The 23,090-nt window shown below is 41.1% G+C and overlaps 1 non-coding gene across 1 annotated transcript; it reads right to left on the reverse strand.

Moving 5' to 3' along the window:
• Nucleotides 1-2,740: 2,740 nt before the first annotated feature.
• LOC145561036 (small nucleolar RNA R71) lies at nucleotides 2,741-2,847 on the reverse strand. The gene has a single exon (XR_014093619.1). It is a non-coding gene; the product is annotated as a small nucleolar RNA R71 (small nucleolar RNA).
• Nucleotides 2,848-23,090: the final 20,243 nt, after the last annotated feature.

The following is a 23,090-nucleotide window of genomic DNA, read 5'->3' on the forward strand; positions in this document are numbered from 1 at the left end:
CACGAAAAGAGGAAAATACGTTAAGGTTTGGGGAAATGGGTTAGGAATTGGGTTTTTTTATGAAATGGAAATATGGATTTAAGCACTCCAAAGATTAAATACTCAACCCGACCAATAATAGCGGTGAAAGGTTGTTCATCATCGGTTTGGTTATGGGGAGAGATTTTTAGGTGTCTACAATCTACTTCAAACAATTCCTTCAGGGGATCTTCGCCGTCCCTATAAATTTCCTGTTTCACAAGAGGTTGAGAAGTTTGACACCTATTGGAGCGCTAGGCCTTTATGGGAAGTGATTACCCAAAAGGTTCCTCCTTCTTTGCCCAATAATGTGAAAATTGGCTTCTTAATAAGCCTGCAAAGGATAGGAGGAAAGATCATAGTAGAACTGATGTGTCTATTTTATATAGTATTTTACCCCGGTCCCTTGGTCATAATTAGTAGTGTTTTTGGCTCTTTAGAGCCACTTTTATTACTAATTGGTGTTTTCTAGTGTTTTTGTAGATTTGGTTGACATTTGCAGGGATTTATGCTTTTGGAGTATTTTCCCGAGATATTTTGGAGCAATCCCGAACATTGGAGAAGCACGACTAGATTTTATAGCCCTGAACCGGTTAGAGCCATCGAACCGGTGATTAAGGGCTCGGTATAGGTGATACCGGGGCATTTGGACCGAGTATTCAAGACCGGAAGAGGAAACCCAGATTGGCCCGAAGAGTTGGAGCCCAATCGAAGTCCAAATAGTGGCCCAAATGAGCCGCCCGGCCAAAAAGGCTGGCGCCCGGAGGCGCGCCTGGCCGGGCGGGAGAAGCTTAGGCTGGCACTCGGTGACGCGCCCGGCCGGGCGCGAGATTAGTATTAGGAACAAAAAAGGCGCGCCCGATCGGGCGCGTGTATTTCTTAGTAGACGATTAGCGTCGTTTTAATTTGTTTTAGTTTAGAATTTTGTACGGAGTATAAATACTCCTCCGTAATACGTTTTTAGGATCTCTCTTCTTCCTCTTCTTCCTCTCTTTACTCTTTCTTTACTCTCTTAATTATTCTCTTAGAATCTTTTCTCTCAACTTTTGTTCTTAACTCTTCCATTAATTCCAGATTACTTTTTGGTAACAATTTCTTCCCCTTTAACTTCAGTTATTTTATTTGCTTCCTTGATTATGCTTTTATTATTTATTTGATTAGTTTAGTCATGATGATTTGTGAGTAGTTTAATTTCTAGGGTTTATGGGGATCTAATAAATAATATGAAGGGGTAATTTATTGTTGTTAATTATCAATGCTAGATTAATTTCATATTGATTGATTTAATGCTCTGTGACTAGATTAGGCCTGATCTTTTATGCATGAGTTTGACAATATTGATTCGAGATTCAACAGATGAGAATTAATGTTTAGGTCTAGTTTCAATAGGCAGATTAATTTATAAATGGTTAAGTCGAGATTCGAGAGATGAGATTTAATACCGGTAAATTAATTGTGTGATTGTAATACGTAACGAAAGCCCTTTACAATCTGGTTAATTGATGCATTGATGATTGACTATTATTGATTATTGGTATTGCATGATAATTTCTTATTGAATTGTTTTTACGCTTTACAATTGCGGCTTGTAAAAGTATAGCAATATTGAATTAATGAATCGAGCAGATGTTAATTTGATATAAAAGGCTATTTTCAATGGGAACTTAGATCTAGTAAATTGCGAGAGCCTGTTAGATCTATGTTGGTTAATAAATTGCGAGAGCCTGTTAATCATGTTATTTATGCAATGTCAATGATTGATTATTATGTTTTACCCTGGAGTATTATTTATTGGTGAACCTATGCCCTAGATCCTTTTATATATTGTTTTCTCCCTATTCTCAATCTTAGTAGTTTAGTTTCTTATTCAAATATAAATATTGGTTACTTCATAATCTAGATTATTTTAGTTAATTAGGAATAGAAAGATCCGTTTCTCTGTGGATTCGACCCTACTTCCCTATCTACATTAGTTAGAGGATTTAGGTATTACTTTTGATTTGGGGATACGACTTTACCCTGTCAAAATTTGGCGCCGTTGCCGGGGAAACAGTTTTATTTTTATTTCTGATTGTTTTTGTAGTCTAGATTATTTCCCTTTTTGTCTCAGAGAGCGATAGTTCTCTGAGACAAATCTCACATTTGCTTCTAGCTTTTGTTTATGCCCAGGTGTTCCAGATCAGGTTATATCCCATTCGATCCTAAGATCGAACGTTCCTTCCATAGACAGAAAAATCTCTACAAGCAAATCCTGGCGGATTCTGGTGATAATAACAATAATCACCGCGATCCTCCAACTGATTCTAGCGATTTAGAGGCATCATCAGACGCAGAATCAGAGATGACGGCTCCAAAGAAGCTTAGTGATTATTCACAACCAAAGCTTACGGATTTTCCACATCTCACCCCTACTTCGGCTCTTGATGGGGTTCAATTCGAAATCAAACCTCAATTTATAACGATGATAGAGAGGAAGCAATTCAGTGGAGCCAAGGGTGAAGACCCGAATCTTCACATTGCCGACTATTGTCAATATTGCAACACCATCAGGCAAGCCGGGGTCACTCAAGACCAAATCAGGGAGATTCTCTTTCCCTTCTCTTTAACTGGAAAAGTTAAATTGTGGTTTAATGGCTTAAATAGAACTACACTTGGTATAACTGACTAGGAAACTCTTGTTTTGAATTTCTATAACAAGTATTATCCTGCAGAGAGAACAGCAGTACTACGGAGTGCGATTCAGAACTTTGCCCAAGAAGCCGATAAATCTTTATATGAGGCTTGGGAGAGGTTCAAGGACTTACAAAGAGAATGCCCTCACCATAATTTAGCGCAATGGCAGTTAATCCAAGCCTTTTATAACGGCATTGGAAATTCCTCTAGAATAATTTTAGACTCTGCAGCTAGTGGGAGATTCATGAATCTTAATGTTGATGATGCAGGTCAGGTTATTGAAGATATGGCGATACACAATTCCCAATATGGGAATCCCAGAGGATTTGCTAACAAGGGGAAGCATAGTGTCGACTCTGTATCCTTTTTGCAAGCTCAACTAACCTCTATTTGCCAAAAATTAGATAATCTGAGCACTGCTAATGTAGCTAATGTTTCTGCAATTAATAATAATTCTAATGAGGCTTTTGTGAAAATTGTGGTATTGTAGGTCATTGGGAGCAAGATTGCAGGAGTTCCGTGGAGCAAGTTAATGTCTTCCAAACTTATAGGCAAAATAACCCATACTCCAAAACCTATAATCCTGGGTATCGGAATCATCCGTACCTTTCCTACCGGAGCACTAATGTTCAAAATCCATCACCACAAGAACCACAGGCGCCACAGCAGCAGAAATATTATCATCCCAATGCTAGCCAAAAGAACCAACCACAATAACCCTCCCCATCTTCTGACCCTTCTCTGGTGGAAATTAGAGCAATGTTGGTTAATATGCAAAAGCACATGGAGAGCAGAGATGCGACAATTGATCAAATTATAGCGCATAATAAAATTATGGATAATCAAATTGCGCAACTCTCCAATACTCTACAAGCCCGCCAACAGGGAGCCTTGCCGGCACAGCCTACTAGGCCTACGGATCAAGCATTTGCAATTACTCTACGGAGTGGTTCAAACTATGAAGGGCCCTCTATGCCCAAAGTTGATGAACCTGTTTTATCAAATAATGCTAATCTTGATTCCATTAAACCAAACAATGTAGTTGATAGCCCTGTAGGGCTAAAGGATAATACTAACATGTCTAATTCTACATTGCAGGGTACAACTCCAGAGAAGGTGGCTACTCCAGACAAGAATAATAATGCTCCAAAGCCAATTATCAAACTTCCTTTCCCCAATCGTCAATTGAAGACAAACTTGGATAAGCAGTTTGGTAAGTTCCTGGAGGTGGTAAAAGATTTGAAGGTAACAGTTCCCTTTACTGAATTAATCACACAAATCCCCTCATATGCAAAATTTATGAAAGAAATATTGACGAGAAAAAGGTCTATTGGTGAGGTAGAGACAGTAGCTTTCACTGCAGAGTGTAGTGCCGTACTTCAAAATAAGTCTCCACCTAAATTAAAAGATCAGGGTAGTTTTTCTATCCCTTGTCATATTGGCAATCTCTTGATTGATAATGCATTATGTGATTTGGGTGCTAGTGTTAGGGTCATGCCATTATCTGTGTGTTCTAAGTTGAATATGGGTAAATTAAAAGCTACCAATATTACTCTACAAATGGCCGACCGTTCTTTCAAATACCCCTTAGGTGTTTTAGAGGATGTCCCCGTTATAGTAGGTAAATTTTATATACCTGTAGATTTTGTTGTTCTTGATATGGCTGAGGATATGCAAACCCCAATTATTTTGGGTAGACAATTCCTTAACACTGCAGAAGCAGTCATAGATGTAAGAAGTGGTAAGTTAACATTATCAGTAGGGGATGATAAAGTTGTTTTTAATCTGAATAATGCCCCCAAAAGCTCCATGACTGAGGAGAAATGTTTCAGTGTTAATGTGGTTGAAGATTATTCTAACAAGCCCCAAGCTCTTGAAAAAGATCCCTTGGAGGCGGTATCTTGTGTTGCATCCTTTTCAGATGAGATAGACAAATGGCAGAAGGAAGTCGATGCAATAGAAAGAGCACTCTGCAATGTTGGTCTGGGTTTTGAGGATGAAAAGGTGGAACCGATCAAGCAAGTTGTGCGAATCGAGCCTACGATAAGTGTTCCGCCAGATCAAGTTACAAGTGTTGAACGCAATGATAATTTGAAGCAACACTCGATCAAAGAAGGATCTTTAGTGCGTAGCATTGAAGATCTACCATTCCAAGTCAAGGAGGATCCACCAGATAAGGTGATTTGGCGTCCCACAGGGTATGTCAGGAAGCCCCATCGCAGCCTGAACACCGCTAGACCGGGTGAGAAACCACCCGATCAAGCGTTAGGCCAAGGGTCCTAGAAATTGTACTTGGTAAGGAGGTCGTGCGGGACCTAGATAAACCAGCGCTTTGCGGGAGGCAACCCGTATTTTTGATTCTTTTTAGACTAGTTTTTCTCTTCTTTTTCTTATGAGAGGAGAGATGAGGGAATTTAACGAGTTCTATGAGTGTTTGTACAGGTTTGAAGAAAAAGAGTTAGCCAAATTTTGGAGAAAAGAAGAAAATATCGATTGGACGATTTAGCCTCGGGCCCGATCAGGCGAAGCTCACCCGACCGGGCGCGAGAGTAAGGTTTAGAAATAGAGTAATTTCCCCCGACCGGGCAAGTGGCGCCCGATCGGGCGCGAAATTCGTCGTATATGGACTAATTTGTCCGCCCGATCGGGCAAGCCTCGCCCGATCGGGCGCGAGAAGGGCAAAATTTTTGGCCTACAGATCGCCCGATCGGGCGCGAGAAGATCCAAAAATACGGTTGATAGATCGCCCGATCGGGCGAATGGCGCCCGACCGGGCGCGAGAATTGGAGATAGTCGAAGCAATAGATCGCCCGACCGGGCGAGCTGGGACCCGACCGGGCGCGAGCCTTATACGGGATTTTTCCTTCCCCTTTCTTCACCATTTCTCATTATTTTCTTCTTTCTCCAATACTTTTTCTCTCTAAAACTCAAATTCTCTCTAACTTCTCTCTAAGATTCCTCCTCCATTTCTTACCCAAATTCAAAACTCTTTACAGATTTGTGATCCTCTCTTCATCCTCTTCACTTTCATACAAAAATTTTTCAGTTTTAATTCAATAAATTTTAAAACCCATTTCTTGAACATGGCTTCAAAGAGGGCTAGGTCCATTTTTGGTAGGAGCTCCAGTTCGAGGGAGGAATATGACCCGGACTTGCAACTCCCGTATTAGCCGACGATCCGGATTGTGAGCTGGGAACAAAAGGAACGGCTAGAGCATTTGGTCGGTCGTGAGGTAATTTCTTCTCGGTGGTTACACCGCCCTACCCTAGAATCATTTGGTTTGTATGATTTTGTTAAACGATTTTTGAATGACATTGGCATGAGAAAATTTGTTGACATGCACTATCCTACATACCGAGAACTTACTTGTGAATTCCTGTCCACTTTTCATGTTGTTAGTAGTAGAAATGGGCCAAATTTCTTTTTCAGGTTAAATAACAGAAATATTAGTTTAACTTTTGTAGAATTCTGTAAAATTTTTGAATTAAATTCTGAATTATCTCACCAGTGGCATGCGGACTACAAAATGGGTGACTTATATTATGCTTTGACTGGTTTACCTACCCCCGACCCCCAACATGCTAGTTGTAGACACCCAAATGTGTCTCCCCAAAACCAAACCCGGTTATGAGTCCATTTCACGTCGAATCATAATCGAATAAAACGAAAGTGTGGAAAGGTCTAGTGTTGCGGAAAGTTTTATTTCTTTTCTTTTCTCTTCTCTCTGTTTTTAAAAACTTTATTTTAAGAAAACAGCCAATCCAGTTTGGTTGGTCCATGATATGGGTCCAATAGTGGTGTAGTTGGATGGAGTTTGCAAAGACCTTTCCAACGATATATTATAAGCCCAATTCCGATGAATATTGAGGAATTTATGGCCAATTTACTAAACTGGGCCCGGTTTGAGTTTTAATTACGGCCCAATGATCTAGGGGAGGGCCTAATATGATTTATCATTCCTAATGTAATTAGGAATGGTTTTGGTCTTCTAGAACATTCTAGAAGGTTTTATCATTCTTAATTCAGTTAGGACTCTTCAGAGTTTTAATTAGATCAAATAGCATTTTCGACTGAAATTATATTATTTTATCTTCCAGTACGGGAAATTTATCGTTGAAATCCAATTTCGCGTCCAACCCCAGGCCTTGGCGCCTGGAATCAGGATTGGCGCCAGACGCCAGCATTGGCGCCTGGCGCTAGCCACTGGTCATGGCGCCAATGAGCCAGGGCTGGCGCCAAGGTGTTTCTTTGGTCTTCAGACTCTGTTTTGATAAATTATCTTTTTTGGATGATTTTCTCTATAAATATCGTATCAAAAACTCCGGTTTCAATCATCAACAATCACTTTTTTCAATTACCAATATTCAATTCTTTTTTACATCATTCATTCATCAATAATTCTTAACATTTATGCATTCTTTCTTCTTTGCTTTTTAATACAAAATTCCGCATTCACAAGATCTTGAAACACCTAGCCATATTCGAAGTTGCCTTCGCCCTAGACGTGAAAGGTTTAATTTCTGAGGGTTTGGTCCCAAATCTCTATTTCAATTATTTAATTTAATTGTTTGTTTATTATTTTTTCCTTGAAGTTACTAACGTGTGTATTTTGTTATTAGAAAGAGGTACGAGGCATCCAAGTAAGTACTTTAATTGATTAATTGATATTATGATATAGAAATCATGCTTAGATTGTTATTTTGATTCCTAGTATCATGTCTAGGGTAACTTTAATATTAAGTATGATTAAAAGTATGATGCCTTTTATTCTCTTCCTAATATTTATGATTGTTAGTATCATGTTAGGGTTAAAGATTTGATTTTTATTGCTTAGTGACATGCTAGGGTTTGTTATTAATCTTGTTAGTATCATGCCTAGGATCTTGCTATTTCTATTATGCTTTAATATTAACATGAACATGTTTATGATTATAATCGTTATAATTTATGATGATATTATTATTATTATTCATGATTATTTATTATTATGTTGCTTGATTATTTTATTGTTATTGCTTGATCACCTTTTATTGCATGTTAAAGGGAATTGGTACTTGCAATCACGCTTGATAAGATAATTAATAATCTTGTTAGGGTTAATTGTGATTATAATTCAAGTGATCGCTAATAATAGTTTATTTGTGCATTAATATTCAACCAACATAGATAAACAGGTTTAGGATTAATCCTATTGATTGTATGTTAGTCAGAAAGCGCACATGAATACGAGCAGAATAAAGTAGAGGCCTATTATTAGGGCAGGTTCAATCTCTTTTAGGTTGGATTTGTACCATCATCCCCGAACCCTTATTTGGTTCATGACCTTATGGAGTTGACGATCTCTTGGATCGTTAAGGGGTGTAACCTTCACCTCGTGATGGTTTACAAGTTCCTTAAAAACTTGTTGGCGACTCTTTTGCTCTATCTTCTTCCCTTTTGGACGCCACCGTACTTTAGTGTATGATCACAGTGGGGTTCAAGCTAGTGGGATTTTAAAGTCTTGAAATTATTCCCTACAGTTTTTGGCGACTCCGCTGGGGAGGATTTCTATTTTAATTCCTGAATTTGTTTCGGCAATGATTTAGAATGAGTGGATGAGACTCGAAAAGTTCTAAGTATTTCATGTGCGTAATTTTGATTAACATTGTGTCATATGCATAAAAAGGTTCTCATTGGAAAGACCATCCGTAATGAGTCAAAAACATAGGATTTTACACGTAGGAAATTTGAGAAATGTCTTTCACAACTAGGACTGAAATAACACCGCGCGAAACAGGATGATTTTATTGAGCACAGAAAGCTGCTGAGGCATGTGGGAAGTAACGTCAGGGGCCAGAGCTTGGCGCTAAACTTTTAGCCGTAGCGCCAGATGCTACAGTTAAAAGTTGGCGCCAGTCTCTGTTTGCTGGCGCCAATTTCCCCCAATACCGAGCCAAAAATTTGCGTTCTAATTTCGACCGGTTTTTCGTATTGTTTGCTCGATCCTACTTCCTGATTGAATTTTTTCTCACTTTTCTGAAACCCATATGTGTTCTACATATGGACATAACCCTCTGGGAATTCATGCTCTATCTACCCGATTGAATGCTCCTGGCAACAAAGGGTACATCTGAGATGTTGAATTCACCAAACCATGGAAGTGAGTTTTTTCTAAAAACTCGCGGTGTTCTATTTACACGCGTTAACCCTTCACGGTTAGGCTTCTACGCGGTGCATCTGGACAATTAACCATGGACCCTATTTGACTAAACCATATCCCGAACTTTAGAGAACTATAGCCATGGTTAGGTTGCGAACTCATTGCATCATATTGTGCCTACTTGCCTAATTGTGCATTATTTGTTGTGCATATATATCCTATGCTCCTCCTAACCGTTTGTTGATTTGTGTTGAGATTAAAATTAATGACTTAAAGAACTTTGCCTAATTAATTAATTAATTAATTAATTAATTCGAGTCAATAAAGTTTTTTTCTTCTTTTAATCGGAATTGACCTAGTATGACTTTAGGCATACCCCAGTTGACTAATAATATCGAAAACAGTCCCAGACCAAGGCTCCAATATTGGTGCCAAAATCTGGGCTGTAGCGCCACTGTATGGTGTGTAGCGCCAGACATTTACTAAAAAGTCTGGCGCCAACCACCATATTGTGACGCCAGTCCTGTCGCTTGGCCGACAGTTCGGATTATTTGTCGAGTCATCACCTAATGTCTAATTAATCAGTTTCCTGTTTAATTCGGTTAATTTTGCTGGCAATAATGCTTAATTGAATCAATATTCGAGTTTAGGCACTAAGTCCCATGGTCTTACACAAGAGTCCAAGCATGTCACTTACACTCAATACACACACCAATACACGTGTCTCTCGACCATGATTAAGGGAGTCTTGTGTGCGCGCGTTATTTTTCGTCATTTTTTTTAGGGGGGTAAGTCGGATATTAATCCTCCAAATAAATAATAATACTTAAGTTCCCTAAACACATGTATATTATCGCTCCCTAAAAATATGCATACTTTTTTTTAATATAAAAGCCATAAAGTCAAACTGATTCGAGTCAAGTAATTAAAACGCAAACTGGCTTAATTTACAGCGCGTGGTCAAGAAAGGAAGGACGATTAATCAAAGATAACCTCTTCGTACAAGTCCAACTTTTCGACAAACCTATAGCTCGCAAGAGGAAAGCAAGAGTTATAATGGCAACTCAGGAAGAAGTTAACGATCTCAAGAACCAACTGGCTACTGTAACTGAGACACTAAAGCTTCTCGCACTTAAGATCGAGGATCCCACGAAGCAACAACAAATGGACCTCATGCAAGAAAGCCTAAGCAAGTTGTCCAGTGACTACAAGTTTCAAGAACTCACATCCCAAGGGGTCTCGGTGGATAAGGATCTTCTTCCGCAGAAGTTCAGTGCCAACGACATCCCAAAGTTTAGGGCAATCGACAACCCCTACTTCCATCTAAGGGCATTTGAAACGATAATGAGTATCAAGGGTATTGATAAGAAAGTTTTCCCTTCTCTGTTCTCGTTATCTCTCGAGACCGTTTGCCAACAATGGTTCTTTTCTCTTGAAAAAGAAAAGACCTCTACCTGGGAATCCATAGCAAACGCTTTCGTCGATAGGTACAAGTGCAACGTTCAAGTCGAAACTGACCATAGAGAACTTGAAATCCTCAAACAGAAGGAGAATGAAGGCTTCACATCTTTCTTTAACAAGTGGAGAGAAACCTCAACTAAAATGATTGAGGTATCAAGTGAAAAAGAGTCCGTGAGATTGTTCATTAAAAATCTCCAAGAAAAATATTCAAAACATCTTAAATATCAAAATAACCTTCATACCTTTAAGGCTGTTTATGATATTGGGATTAATATTGAAGATGACTTAGCTAAATCTAAAGCTGCCAACAATAACTCCAACAGTGGCTGGAAAGGAAAGAAGAACGACAATCCTTCTTCTTCCAAAACCGCCCACTCAAATAATGTTAGCGCCTTTAATCTGGGAGAAGTCCTCGCCATGAACAACCAAGGACAAAAGAAACCCTTTAGGAGAAACTTCACTCCTATTGGCATGAGTTATGACACCGCGTTTGATCGGCTAAATGCAAAAGGTCTTATAACTCCCATTGGACCATTTGGAGATCCACCAGTCGAGAAGAGGTCGCCTAATTGGAACCCCAATGCGCATTGCAAATATCATCAAGGTAGGGGCCATTCTACTGAAAGCTGTTGGAAGCTTAAGGAAGCTATCCAATACCTAATTGACAGTAATAAGCTGCCGTTGCCTCCTGCCAGTAAGAAACCGAGTATTGACAATGCACCTCTAGCTCACACATTGGTTATCTCCGATGAAGAAAGCGAAGTTGACCCCCATCCCTCATTAAACCTGTCAAAGCAACCAACGTCGAAGAGGAAGAAGAAGAGACCTTTTTCGATGTCAAAGATAATCTTCCAGAACCAGCAAATGAGGTGGAGATACGAATACTCACACTGTATCTGAGGGAGACATCGCAAATGTTACATGAAACTCTCAAAATTTTGAATGAACTTCGCAAGGAATATGATGAAGAACCTAAGAGAGAATTCACACCAGTAAAAACGACTTATGAGGCAAAACGCTTTCCCTCACAAGTCACCGAAAGACCCAAGAAGAGCAATAAAGTTTATACTCCAATTGGGATCCCGTATACACAAATGTTTGAAATGCTCTCCGAGAATGGCAAGGTCAAACCTCTCGAACCGAGACCATTTGAATCATTAAAAAGGACAGATAGATATTACTGTCAATACCATCAGTCAGAAGGACACATCCTAGAAAACTGCTTCAAGTTCAAGGATTTGGTGAAGAAAATGATTGATAGAAAGGAATTAGTCCAAGTTCAACAAGAAGAGGACATAAATATTAATGGAGTATGGGACAGTGATGAAGAAGATGTCTATCTAAAAGACATATTAGGACCTTCACCTTCTGCATCATACACCACGGACGACATTTGGGCTGAAGAAGATTCATCAATAGACGTCCTCACAAGATCCGGGAGGATGCAACCTCCCGTTTTAACACAACCCATGCCTACTGTACAACAAGTTCCCATACCTATCATCGAAGACAATGACATCGTTAAACAATTCAAGAAGACAAAAGTTGAGATGAACGTATGGAAGCTTCTGGCAACATCTCGAGAACATAGGTTAGCTGTGATGAATGCCTTGGATAAAATCGGGATAGATTCTGACACCACTCCTGAGGGACTAGCTAACTTCCTCACGAGTGATCTCCCTAGTCTAATTAATCTAATCACCTTCTCTGATAAAGACTTACCCCCGGAAGGTGACAAACACTACAAGGCGTTAAACCTCACTGTAGTCTGCAAAAGAATGAATGTTCCCATGACTCTTGTAGACAATGGATCGACTATTAATGTCTGTCCACTTAGGACTGCGAGGATGCTCGGCATAAAGGATGAGGATTTAACTCCGTCCACACAAGGAATAAGAGCTTACGATAATACTCGACGTCAAGCTCTTGGCAAAATAACTCTAAATGTGACGGCAGGAGCAATAGAACACGCTACTACTTTTCAAGTGGTAGACATCAAAGCCTCATTCAATCTGTTGTTAGGACGCCCTTGGCTCCATGATCTAAAGGCCGTCCCTTCATCTCTCCACCAACAAGTGAAAGCCATAGTTGGAGGAATCCCCATCACCATTGATGCTTCGCCAATGAGGATCAAATCAATAGAGAATCCAATCATTAATGTAGAGCACGACGAAGATGATGAAGACCTATGGGGCTTTAACGAAGAAGTCTCCTTAATCCAAGAGGATGAAAGGACATCTCTTTGCCACGACCCCCATTCCAACATGATTATCAACACTATGCTAAAGAAACAAGGACACTTCCCTGGGATGACCTTAGGAAAGAAGAAGGGGATAGCAAAATCGATAGAGTCACCTGGCCTCCCTAAGCTAGATACTTTCGGACTTGGTTTCGAACCGACTCGGAAAGATCTCAAGCGAGCCCAGGACAAATTGAAAGCATGTAGGAACGCTCGCATTCAGAAGAAAGCAATTCCAATGGATCAATACCCTCTTACGCTTAATGGACAGTTTATAAAAGAAGGAGAGGACTATCCATGCCATGAATTTCCCGAACCATTTGTTGTAAATGGCATACGACAACCAGGATTCAAGATTTTCTTGGATTGCTATTTCACTGACGAAATCCCAACTCCCGTCCACAAGGAGAAAGCACCCCCATGCTTTGACTTTAACATCATGGGATTACTGTTTGGGCGAGAAAAGAATGAGCCAGTTTATGAGGAAGATAACTCCTCACTCATTCAAACGGTCCTACAAAGCGAAAACTTTGACCCCTCAAAGCTAATTACTCCAGCTGAAGGATCACTGCAAGGGTGGCGCAAAACTATCAAGGTGACCACTCTGAGTGGGAGGAAGATATCAATCACGACAGGACAAGGGCCAATGTTTGAAGAATCGTCAGAGTCAGAGTCTGAGTCTGAGTCAGAGTCTTTCCCTTTAGAATCTTCTGGGTCTTTAGCTATAACGCCTCCCCTTACTATTTCTTCTTCTAGGATAGTTAGTGATCCAGTCCCTGAGGACATATCACTCTTTGATGTAATGATCTCAGAGTATAATAATATCTCTCATTCTCCTTACTTCTCGTGTTCTTCCCTAACCCAAGATGACGAACTTTGCTTAGCTAACGATGAAAAAGATAAAGAATTTATTAAAGCAATGGAAACACTTGAAAAGAAAACACCAGTAATTGAAGAGACTGAAACAGTTGACATCTCAAATGATTCAACTCATAAAAGAGAAGTTAAAATCGGACTAACATTGAATAAACAAGAAAGAACCGATTTAATTAACTTGCTTAAAGAATTTATCGATGTATTTGCTTGGTCATATGAAGATATGCCAGGAATTAACAGAGAAATAGCTCAACACACTATACCATTAATCCCAGGAATGAAACCTGTAAAACAAAAGTTGCGTCGAATGAAACCCGACGTAGCACTTAAAATAAAATAAGAAGTTCAAAAACAAATAACTGCAGGTTTCATCAAGGTATCCAAATACCCCGAATGGGTCGCTAACGTCGTCCCAGTTCCAAAGAAAGACGGAAGGGTAAGGATGTGTGTCGACTATCGAGATCTAAATAAGACAAGTCCAAAGGACGACTTCCCTTTGCCACACATCGATATTCTGGTAGACAACACGGCAAATCACGCGCTTCTCTCATTCATGGACGAATACGCAGGGTACAATCAGATTCTCATGGCGGAAGAAGACATGGAGAAGACAACTTTTATCACACCATGGGGCACTTACTGTTACACGGTAATGCCATTTGGGTTGAAAAACGTAGGTGCTACTTACCAACGTGCAGCAACTGCCTTGCTCCATGACATGATGCACAAAGAAGTTGAAGTATATGTCGACGACATGATTGTGAAATCAAAGGACCGTCCAAGCCATCAAGTAGCCTTAAGGAAATTTTTCGAAAGGTTAAGAAAATACAATATGAGGTTGAATCCATCAAAATGTGCTTTTGGAGTCACCTCAGGCAAGCTCTTGGGGTACGTCATAAGCTCTAGAGGAATAGAGATAGATCCAACCAAGATTAAAGCAATCATGTCAATGCCACCGCCCAAGACTGAGAAACAGATTCGAGGATTCATTGGCCGGTTGCAATACATAAGTAGGTTCATATCAAAATTAACAACGATATGCGAACCAATCTTCAAAAAGCTCAAGAAGAATGTACCAGTAATATGGGATGACGAATGTCAAGAAGCCTTTGACCGGATCAAAGTCTATCTCGCAAATCCTCCCGTATTAGCGCCAGCACTTCCCGGAATACCTCTTAGGTTATATTTGACGGTTACCAAAGAGACAATGGGAGCCATGCTAGCACAAGAGGTAGAAAACAAAGAGAATGCAATCTATTACTTAAGTAAGAAGATGCTCGAATACGAAACACGCTATACACCACTCGAGAAATTGTGCCTCGCTTTGGTGTGGGCCACAACTAAGTTAAGACATTACATGTTGGTGCATACCGTTTTCGTGGTATCTCGATTGGATCCACTCAAATACTTGTTCGAGAAATCAACACTCAATGGACGCATTAGCCCAGTTCGATGTGCGATTTATGCCACAAAAAGCTATTAAAGGATCCGTGGTGTCAGACTTTCTGGCAGATTTTCCAATAGAAGACTCGACACCAATACAGGACAACAAATTTCCAGATGAAGATTTGATGGTCACCGAAGATGATACTTGGACCTTGTATTTCGACGGAGCCTCAAACCAAAAGGGATGTGGTGTCGGAGTGCTACTAGTATCACCTAAGGAAGAACACGTCCCAATCTCAATAAAGCTTGATTTCGACGTTACCAACAATGCTGCTGAATATGAAGCATGTGTGGTAGGCCTTGAAACAGCTCTGGCATTGGGAGTAAAGAAGTTAAGGATATTCGGATATTCCTCTCTAATCATCAATCAAATATCTAAAAGGTGAAAAGTAAGGAGCGAAAGCCTAGCCCCTTACCAAACTTATCTGGAAACTCTTACCGATCAGTTAGAGAAGGTAGAATACACATATCTATTTAGAGAAGAAAATCAATTTGCTGATGCCTTGGCAAGATTAGCCTCAATGGTTAGGATTCCCACGGATATCGAGCAAATGCCTCTAACTATCGAAAAAAGGCACAAACCAGCATATATATAGGCTATAGAAGACGACGACCCAGTCCAAGACGAAGATGAAGAACAAGAAGAAGAACCATGGTACACAGACATTCTCAACTATGTCACCAATGGAGAATACCCTCCTCATGCTGACAAAAGAGCAAAACGAGCCTTGAGACTTTTGGCTTCTCAATATGTACTCATAGACAACGAGCTACATAAAAGAGTACCTAAAGGTCGAGCCCTCCTATGTGTAGGGAAGGTGGATGCACAAAGAATAATGAGAATGGTCCACGAAGGAATCTGTGGAACTCATATAAATGGCAAAATGTTAGTCCAGAAAATAATGCGAGAAGGGTATTATTGGACTACCATGAATAGGGACTGCCATCAATATGTGAAAAGATGCCCTAAGTGTCAAATTTACGCCAATTTACAGCACGTTCCTCCATCTTTGCTCTACACCTACACATCACCATGGCCATTCTCTACATGGGGAATTGACATAATTGGCAAGATCACTCCTCCAGGGACAGGAGGCCACGAATTTATTCTAGTAGCAATTGATTACTTTACAAAGTGGGTTGAAGCGCAATCATACGCTAAACTCACCGCAAAACATGTAGCACTCTTTATCGAGAGAAATATCATTTGTCGATATGGAGTCCCACGTGAAATGATAAGTGACAATGGAACTCACTTTCAAGCCGAATGTGAAGAATTGCTACATAAATATGGTATCCAACATCATCATTCGTCCCCTTATAGACCTCAAGCAAACGGAGCAGTCGAGGCAGCTAATAAGAATTTAAAGATTATCATCGAGAAAATGACAGAAAATTATAAGGATTGGCCTGACAAGCTTCACTTTGCATTGTGGGGTTATCGCACGTCAATCCGTACGTCAACAGGAAATACACCATTTTCTTTGGTATATGGAATGGATGTCGTACAACCTGTCGAACTAGAAATACCATCTCTACGTATTGCGCTAGAGAGTAAACTCGATGAAGTTGAATGGACTAGGGCACGATATGAAGAATTGATCCTACTCGACGAAAAACGACTAGAAGCTCTACATCACACTCAGTGCTATCAAACTCGTATGGCTAGACATTTTAATAAGAAGGTCAAGACAAGAAATATCAAAATAGGAGATTTGGTATTAAAAGCGCTAAGGTAAAATGTTTTAGATCCAAGGGGAAAGTTTAGACCTAATTGGTTTGGCCCCTACATTGTCAAAACAATCCTGTCAGGTGGTGCAGCAAAATTAACTGACATGGATGGCAATGAATTCTCAAACATGACCAATCTTGATCAACTTAAAAAATACTACCCATAATTACTTGAGTAGGACACTCAAGAGAGCTACGTTCGGCCTGATTCCTTAGGAAAGGATACGTAGGCAACCCATTACGGGTGCGGCCACTTTATTTTTCGACATCTCCGCGTTCCAGAATCAACAAAAGTTAACAAAAGTCGGAAAAGCAACTGGCATCGCAGAACAGAGTCTGGCGCCAGCCAAAAGCCATTAGCGCCAGACGATGGAATTGGCGCCTGGCGCCAATCTGCAATTACTGACGCCAATTCAGTCATAAAATCTAGGCGAATTTCGGTGTTTTTCGGATAATTTTCGACTTCCGTACTCGAAAGATTTCTGGAAAATTTTTTTTTTTTCGGTTTTTCATTGCTTTAATAAAATAAATTTAAAGTAACAATTTAATTGAAAGCTGAAATTTCATTAATGAAATAAAATTGCATTGTTAATGGAATTTACATAAGGCAGAAATAAATTAACTTTAAATAAAAATTAAGAATCTAATAAATCTAAAGCTAAGCAATGTTCTAGTCTTTTTTCTCCTTCTTTGCCCTTTTCCAATTCTTTTCCGTTTCCTCCTCTTCATCCATTACTTTAGCTAGTAGGCATCCTTTAGAGGACCTACATTCAATTTTCGAATAGATTGTTTCTCCTTCAGCTAGCACCCCATGCTTCTTTTCCACCCACGTCTTCTTGTCTATAGCTTTCCTTTTCCCCTTGTCTTTAGTGGTATTCTTCTTCTTAGGCATTGTAGATGTTTTGAACTCAATTCTTGCACCTAAGAGTTCTTTGGCCGGTGTCACCCTGTCACCTAAACGATTCTTCACATCGGTTCTACCCTGATCAATTGAAGACTTCTTCAGCAACTACTTCTCTACATCATTAGGTACAGAAGGGGGAACCTTTTGGGTAATCACCTCCCATAAAGGTCTAGCGCTCCAGTAAGTGTCAAATTTATCTACTTCTTGAGATATGGGATACTCATAGGGAGGACGAAGATCCCCAGAAGGAATATTTTGAAGCAAGCCATATTGTCTCTTTACTCTGCAGGGGTAATAATATGTCATGCGAGACAAGCTTGGAAGACGGCAGAAAGGTTGCTTGTTAACACCAACCATCCTTTTTATTTTCCACCATGGGATGATCCACTTGATAGCGAAATCATGTGATTCAAAGACTTTCTTCCACCCATGGCGCCTAATTTTAGGGATGCGCTTCTTTCTTCTCACAAAGCAAGTGGGCGTATAACTTTCAATGTCGTCCGGAGGGCTAATTAATCCTAGCCTCTCCATTAGCCACATCTGTAAAAAATTCCAATGCAAATAAATTAATATTACAATACAAAAATATATTTTTTGATTTCTGTAATTAAAAATATTATTTTTCTACCTGTAATAAAATGGGAGAACCGCGAAGAGGTGCTTTTGGGTCCCTTTTCAACTCATCTAGACTAATCATAGTCTCTCCAACTATCAATGGCATTGGATTTCTCCCTGATTCAATTTGTTCTAGCACAGTGGTTATAATTGATTGACCCTCGTTAATTTTACCACTACTAAGACAATTTTGATTTAGCATGCAGAATAAGAACGCCCTTCTTCTATATATGTGAAAAGATTCAGAAAGCGGTTTATCAAAATAATAGCGTGCGAATTCTTTTAGTGGCTAAAGACATGATTATTATTTTTTTCTAAAGAGAAGAATAATTTTTTTTCGCTGGAATTATGTGAAGAATCGGCTGAGCAGGGGGCTATTTATGCACAAAATTACGAGGATTTTCAATCTGAATGAAATACGGAGTCAGCGTAAATTGGCGTCACCCATCAGCTTTTGGCGCCACACGCTAGAAATAGCGCCTGTGGCCACGCGCCATAGGCTGGCGCCAGCTGGCGCCAAGTCAGCAGGACAGCCGCGCGTGCTCAGTTTGCGTTTTGATATTAAATTGGAGTCGGTTAATGACTTTATGGCCCCGTTTTTATTTTTCTAAATATTTTTCTATTTATTAATTAAATATAGCAATTATTTTTAGTTAATTTTTATTTTCTTTTTTGGATGTTATATTAAAATTCAAAAATCAGCCTTTCTCTCCGTTTTATTTTTCCTTTTTATTTTTCCTTTTGGGGGAGAGAGTCGGATAATACCCTCCATCAATAATAAAAATGACGGAATTTTTGCGCAAAATTGTTATCACATTTGCACACACTAACATACACTAACATAATAATAGATAAATTCACAATAACAATAAAGTACAAGTGTTTAAATAACAAGTCAAAGGCAAAGTTCTATAAAAAAGTAAAAATAAAATACATATACAGAAATGAACTACGGCGCCGGAGGACGTAGGCCCATCATGCCACAAAACTGCGCCGTCCGAGGAGTCACCTCTCCACCAGCTCCAGCCTCAGCACCAGCTCCAGTCTCCGTAGGAGGAGGGAAACTCAAAACAGGACCGTTCCAGCCAAGGTCAACCTGAGGCTGAGACCACGGAGGCTGCTGCGATGACGAGCCAACCTCGTACATCCCACCACCTCTGAAAGCCGAGGTAGCCTCTCCTACCGGTGCAGCAGGAGCACCCTCAGAAGAAGACCCTGAGCCCTCAGCAACATCGGCTCGAGCAGCCTCGGAACGACCACCTCTACCTCCTGACGAAGTACGACGACGTCTCGAGCTAGACCTCGCCGGCTCTCTCCGCCCCTCAGGCCTCGTACGGGTGTGAGAAGCAATCGGCTGACCCTGCAAAAAGAATTAAATCAGAAACAAGGTAAAAAACTAAAGCCATAATGTAGATATAATGAGTAAAGAAAAGTTACCTCTCGGACAGCGTCGTCTCGACGACAGGTAGCCGCGTTCCTCATCCGGACGAGTTGGCTCCGGAAGGCATCTATGCATCGTGCCATAGCCAAAACCACCTCGCGTGAGAATTGTCAAGGAAAGTTAAATCAGTAAAAGTGCATGATAACTGAATACAAGACTCTGAAGTAAAACTAGGCTTACCCTAGTCTGGTGACGAGGAATCGACCGCTCCACGAAGCGCTCGCCCTCAGGAGCCGGAGAAATCATCTCCTTGATCGGCCCGTACATCCCCTGGTAGTGGATGGACATACGGGGTGGCACAAACTCAGTGGGACCATCCTGCTAAGACAGAAAGAAATCAGCAAGGTATCACTTGGGGGCTACTCAGCGAAAAACAAAAGTTAAGGATCTTACCCTCACATCCTCGGCCGGTACAGGGGCTGGAGCTAACAAAGGAAGTAGCTCCTCAGCATAACTCCGCCCAAGGATCACATGGGACCGCCAAAGGGAACCGGACTCCTCAGCCATGCTCGACAACTCTCTCTCGTCAAACATGTGACGTGGTGGAGGAGCAGGAACAACAAAAATATCGGAAGAGTGCTGTCTAGCAACTCTCTCTCCTAAGTATACAACCGCTCCATAGGTCCCCAAAAAGTAGCGGCGCTCAGCAGAGTACTGTGCGGCTAATCCAGGGACTGTCCAACCACCCCATGGTCGGTATACTACCTCAGGTCCCTATAAGGATACCAATCAGGTAAGAACATGTATAAAACGTCGCAGAAGAGCAAGATAAACACTAAAAGTCGTACCGAGATGATCCGACTCCGGACACGTGCAGTAGACAGGTCCACATGGTGGCCGCCCCAAGAGGCGCTCACCGGATACCCCCTCGGCGATGGTCTCGCCGGCGCAATGGAAGGAAAGTACTCATAGAACCAGATCTACAAAAAAAGCTAAAGCATGAGTAAATGCTGCCTAACATATAGGGCTAAACTTTATAGGGAATAATGTTTACCTCTACGACTTTCCAGAAAGCAGACAGAGCAACATTCGTCCTAAAGGACCGGTGGCGACACGAGTCCCTCAGCGCGCGAACGAAGTCAGTATAGGCCAAGCTGGCCCAGTCATAAGTCCCGATCCGCCGGAGATCGCGAAAAGCAGGGAGGTAATAAAGCAACGCCCTACTACCCCTGTTAGGGGAGAATGTCCCTGACAACAACATCAGCACAAAGATGCGCACCCGCTGCTCTCGGGTGGTCGCATCGTCATCAAGAGCCGCTGCCAGCGTCGAGCGGCGAATCCCCCTAGCACTGAACTGAGTCGTCTCGACCTCAGCTCGGGCCCGAACAACAATCGACCCCAACAGTTCCTCGACCTCTGGAGAAAAGACGTCGATACCGCCGTCGAATGGCAGCGGCACAGAAGAGAACTCCAGTCCTGTGATGAGACTGAAGTCTGTAGGAGTGACCATAATCTCACCCCAAGGAAAATGAAAAGTGTTGGTGGTGTCCCAGAAGAACTCCACCAGAGCGCGTACTACGTGGTGACCCCCGCTGGAGGCAACCATAGCCTCGGAGGTCTCAAACAGGGCAACCAATCCGCAAGACTCCCATAGGAGTCTCGTCTCTCGATCTCTGGCGATATGCATCCTATACAAATCGCCTAGACCATCACAGCCAGAGCCGTGATGTCGTGTCCTCCCAGGCTCGGTTCCCCGTCTCACCCTCTCAGAAATATGGTGGACAGGGGCAAAGAACAAGGTCTGCTCATCCCACTCTGGGAGCTGACCAAGCGAAGTGGACGCTGTAGTGTCGTCCTCCACGGGCTCATACTCGCGTCTAGTGTTTCGGGACCGTGAACCTGAGCCTCTTTGTCTAGCCATGCTACATTGTGCAGAATCATCATAAATTAAGGTTCTAAAGTATCTAAAGGTTCGTCTAGCCGCATGATACTATGTTCGCAAAAACAGAGTACGTAGTACTAAAACAGAGCACAAATTCAAATTGAGCATGACATCATTTTTTCAAGCAATCAAACAATTTCTTGCAACACTATAGTGATTATTGTGACAAATTGAACAAGAATTGCTAGCAAAAACAACAAGAACGAGTCACATTGTTCTTCACGGCCTTAAGAGGTCCAACAATGGTGGATTGTTCGTTTCTTCACCAAATTGAGTCAAACAAGTCTCAAATTACGCCCAAGGCAACATACAAACATAAACAAGCAATTTCATGGCATAAAACTTGATAAACAAAGCAAATTGAGCATCATAAGTTTCGAATTTTCATGAAATTCGTGAATGAACATGCCAAAAATTCATAAAAACCGGTGTGAGTTGGAGGAAAACTTACATAGATCGGGAATATGGATGAGAAGAGCTTTGATTTGCAACAAATTTGAGCGAATTCGGTTGAGAAACGAATGAGCAACGATCAATTGAAGTTTTCGGACTTCTCTCGGGCTGTTTCGTGACGAACAGAGCAAGAAATAAAACGGAAAACTGTTTTTAAAGAAGTATCCATGCTGGCGCCAGTCCCTAGGCATTGGCGTCATATTATGTGCTTGGCGCCAGACGCCAATATCAGCGCATGGCGCTAATGCCATAAGTCTGGCGCTGATTGATTTTCAGCGACGCCAAAGCAGCCAGCCACCTGATGGGGTTGTGCTAGCTTTCTGCAACATATTTTGGGTTCCTTGGTACGCCAGTTAGCTCCTCTAAGCAATTTGACATGATTAAGTAATCGGCTTGATTACATAAAGTGATCGACCTGATGAAAAGATCGTCTCACTTAGCTTAAAGCGCCTAAGCATTGGCTCATTAGCAAAAAGCACTGACATATAGGTTCAAGAGCATAAAGCACCGACATACAGGTTCAAGAGCAAGGAGCGTCGACGTACAGGCATAGCAAAAGCAAGGTTCAGGCGAACTTTTAAAGATCGACGGGCGTGGATCTTCGGTATTTTCTTTTGGGAGATTATCGCATCAAATGAGGATGACTTCAAGAGAAGATGTCTTCGGCATCATTCCCTAGCTTGCGGAAAGTTGTCACAAACAACTGAAGGTAATTTCGGGCGAAGTTGTCTTCGATCATAATTCCTGAGGCATGGAAGATGATCATAATGCGGATGAGAATTATTTCAAGAGAAATAATTTTCAATGATATTCCCTTGGACGTGGAATATTATCATAGCGGAGAGGATAGTTTCAGGCGAAGCAATCTTCTAATTGGAAGCAGTTACGGGCGTAGCGGTTTTCAAGCGAATGGCATTCTCTAGCTTGCAGGAGGTCATCAAAAAAAACACAAAAACAGCAGCAACAATTGGTTACTTTCAGAGACGTGTGCTCGACGGTGCAAGATACGCGTTTCTTAACTCTTTTATCTGTTTAACTAATACTAGTTTTGCAGGTATCGGCGTTATAAGATTGATTTAGGATCGCAGAACGTTCTGAATCATTCTCCGTCCCTATCAATACTTTGACTTTCGTTTTTCGAAACTTGCGTTTCTCCAAACTCAGTCAAAGTGGGGGCTTCTGTAGACACCCAAATGTGTCTCCCCAAAACC

The sequence above is a fragment of the Chenopodium album genome, chromosome 9 (genome assembly GCF_948465745.1).
Source record: "Chenopodium album chromosome 9, dcCheAlbu1.1, whole genome shotgun sequence".
Lineage (NCBI taxonomy): Eukaryota > Viridiplantae > Streptophyta > Magnoliopsida > Caryophyllales > Amaranthaceae > Chenopodium > Chenopodium album.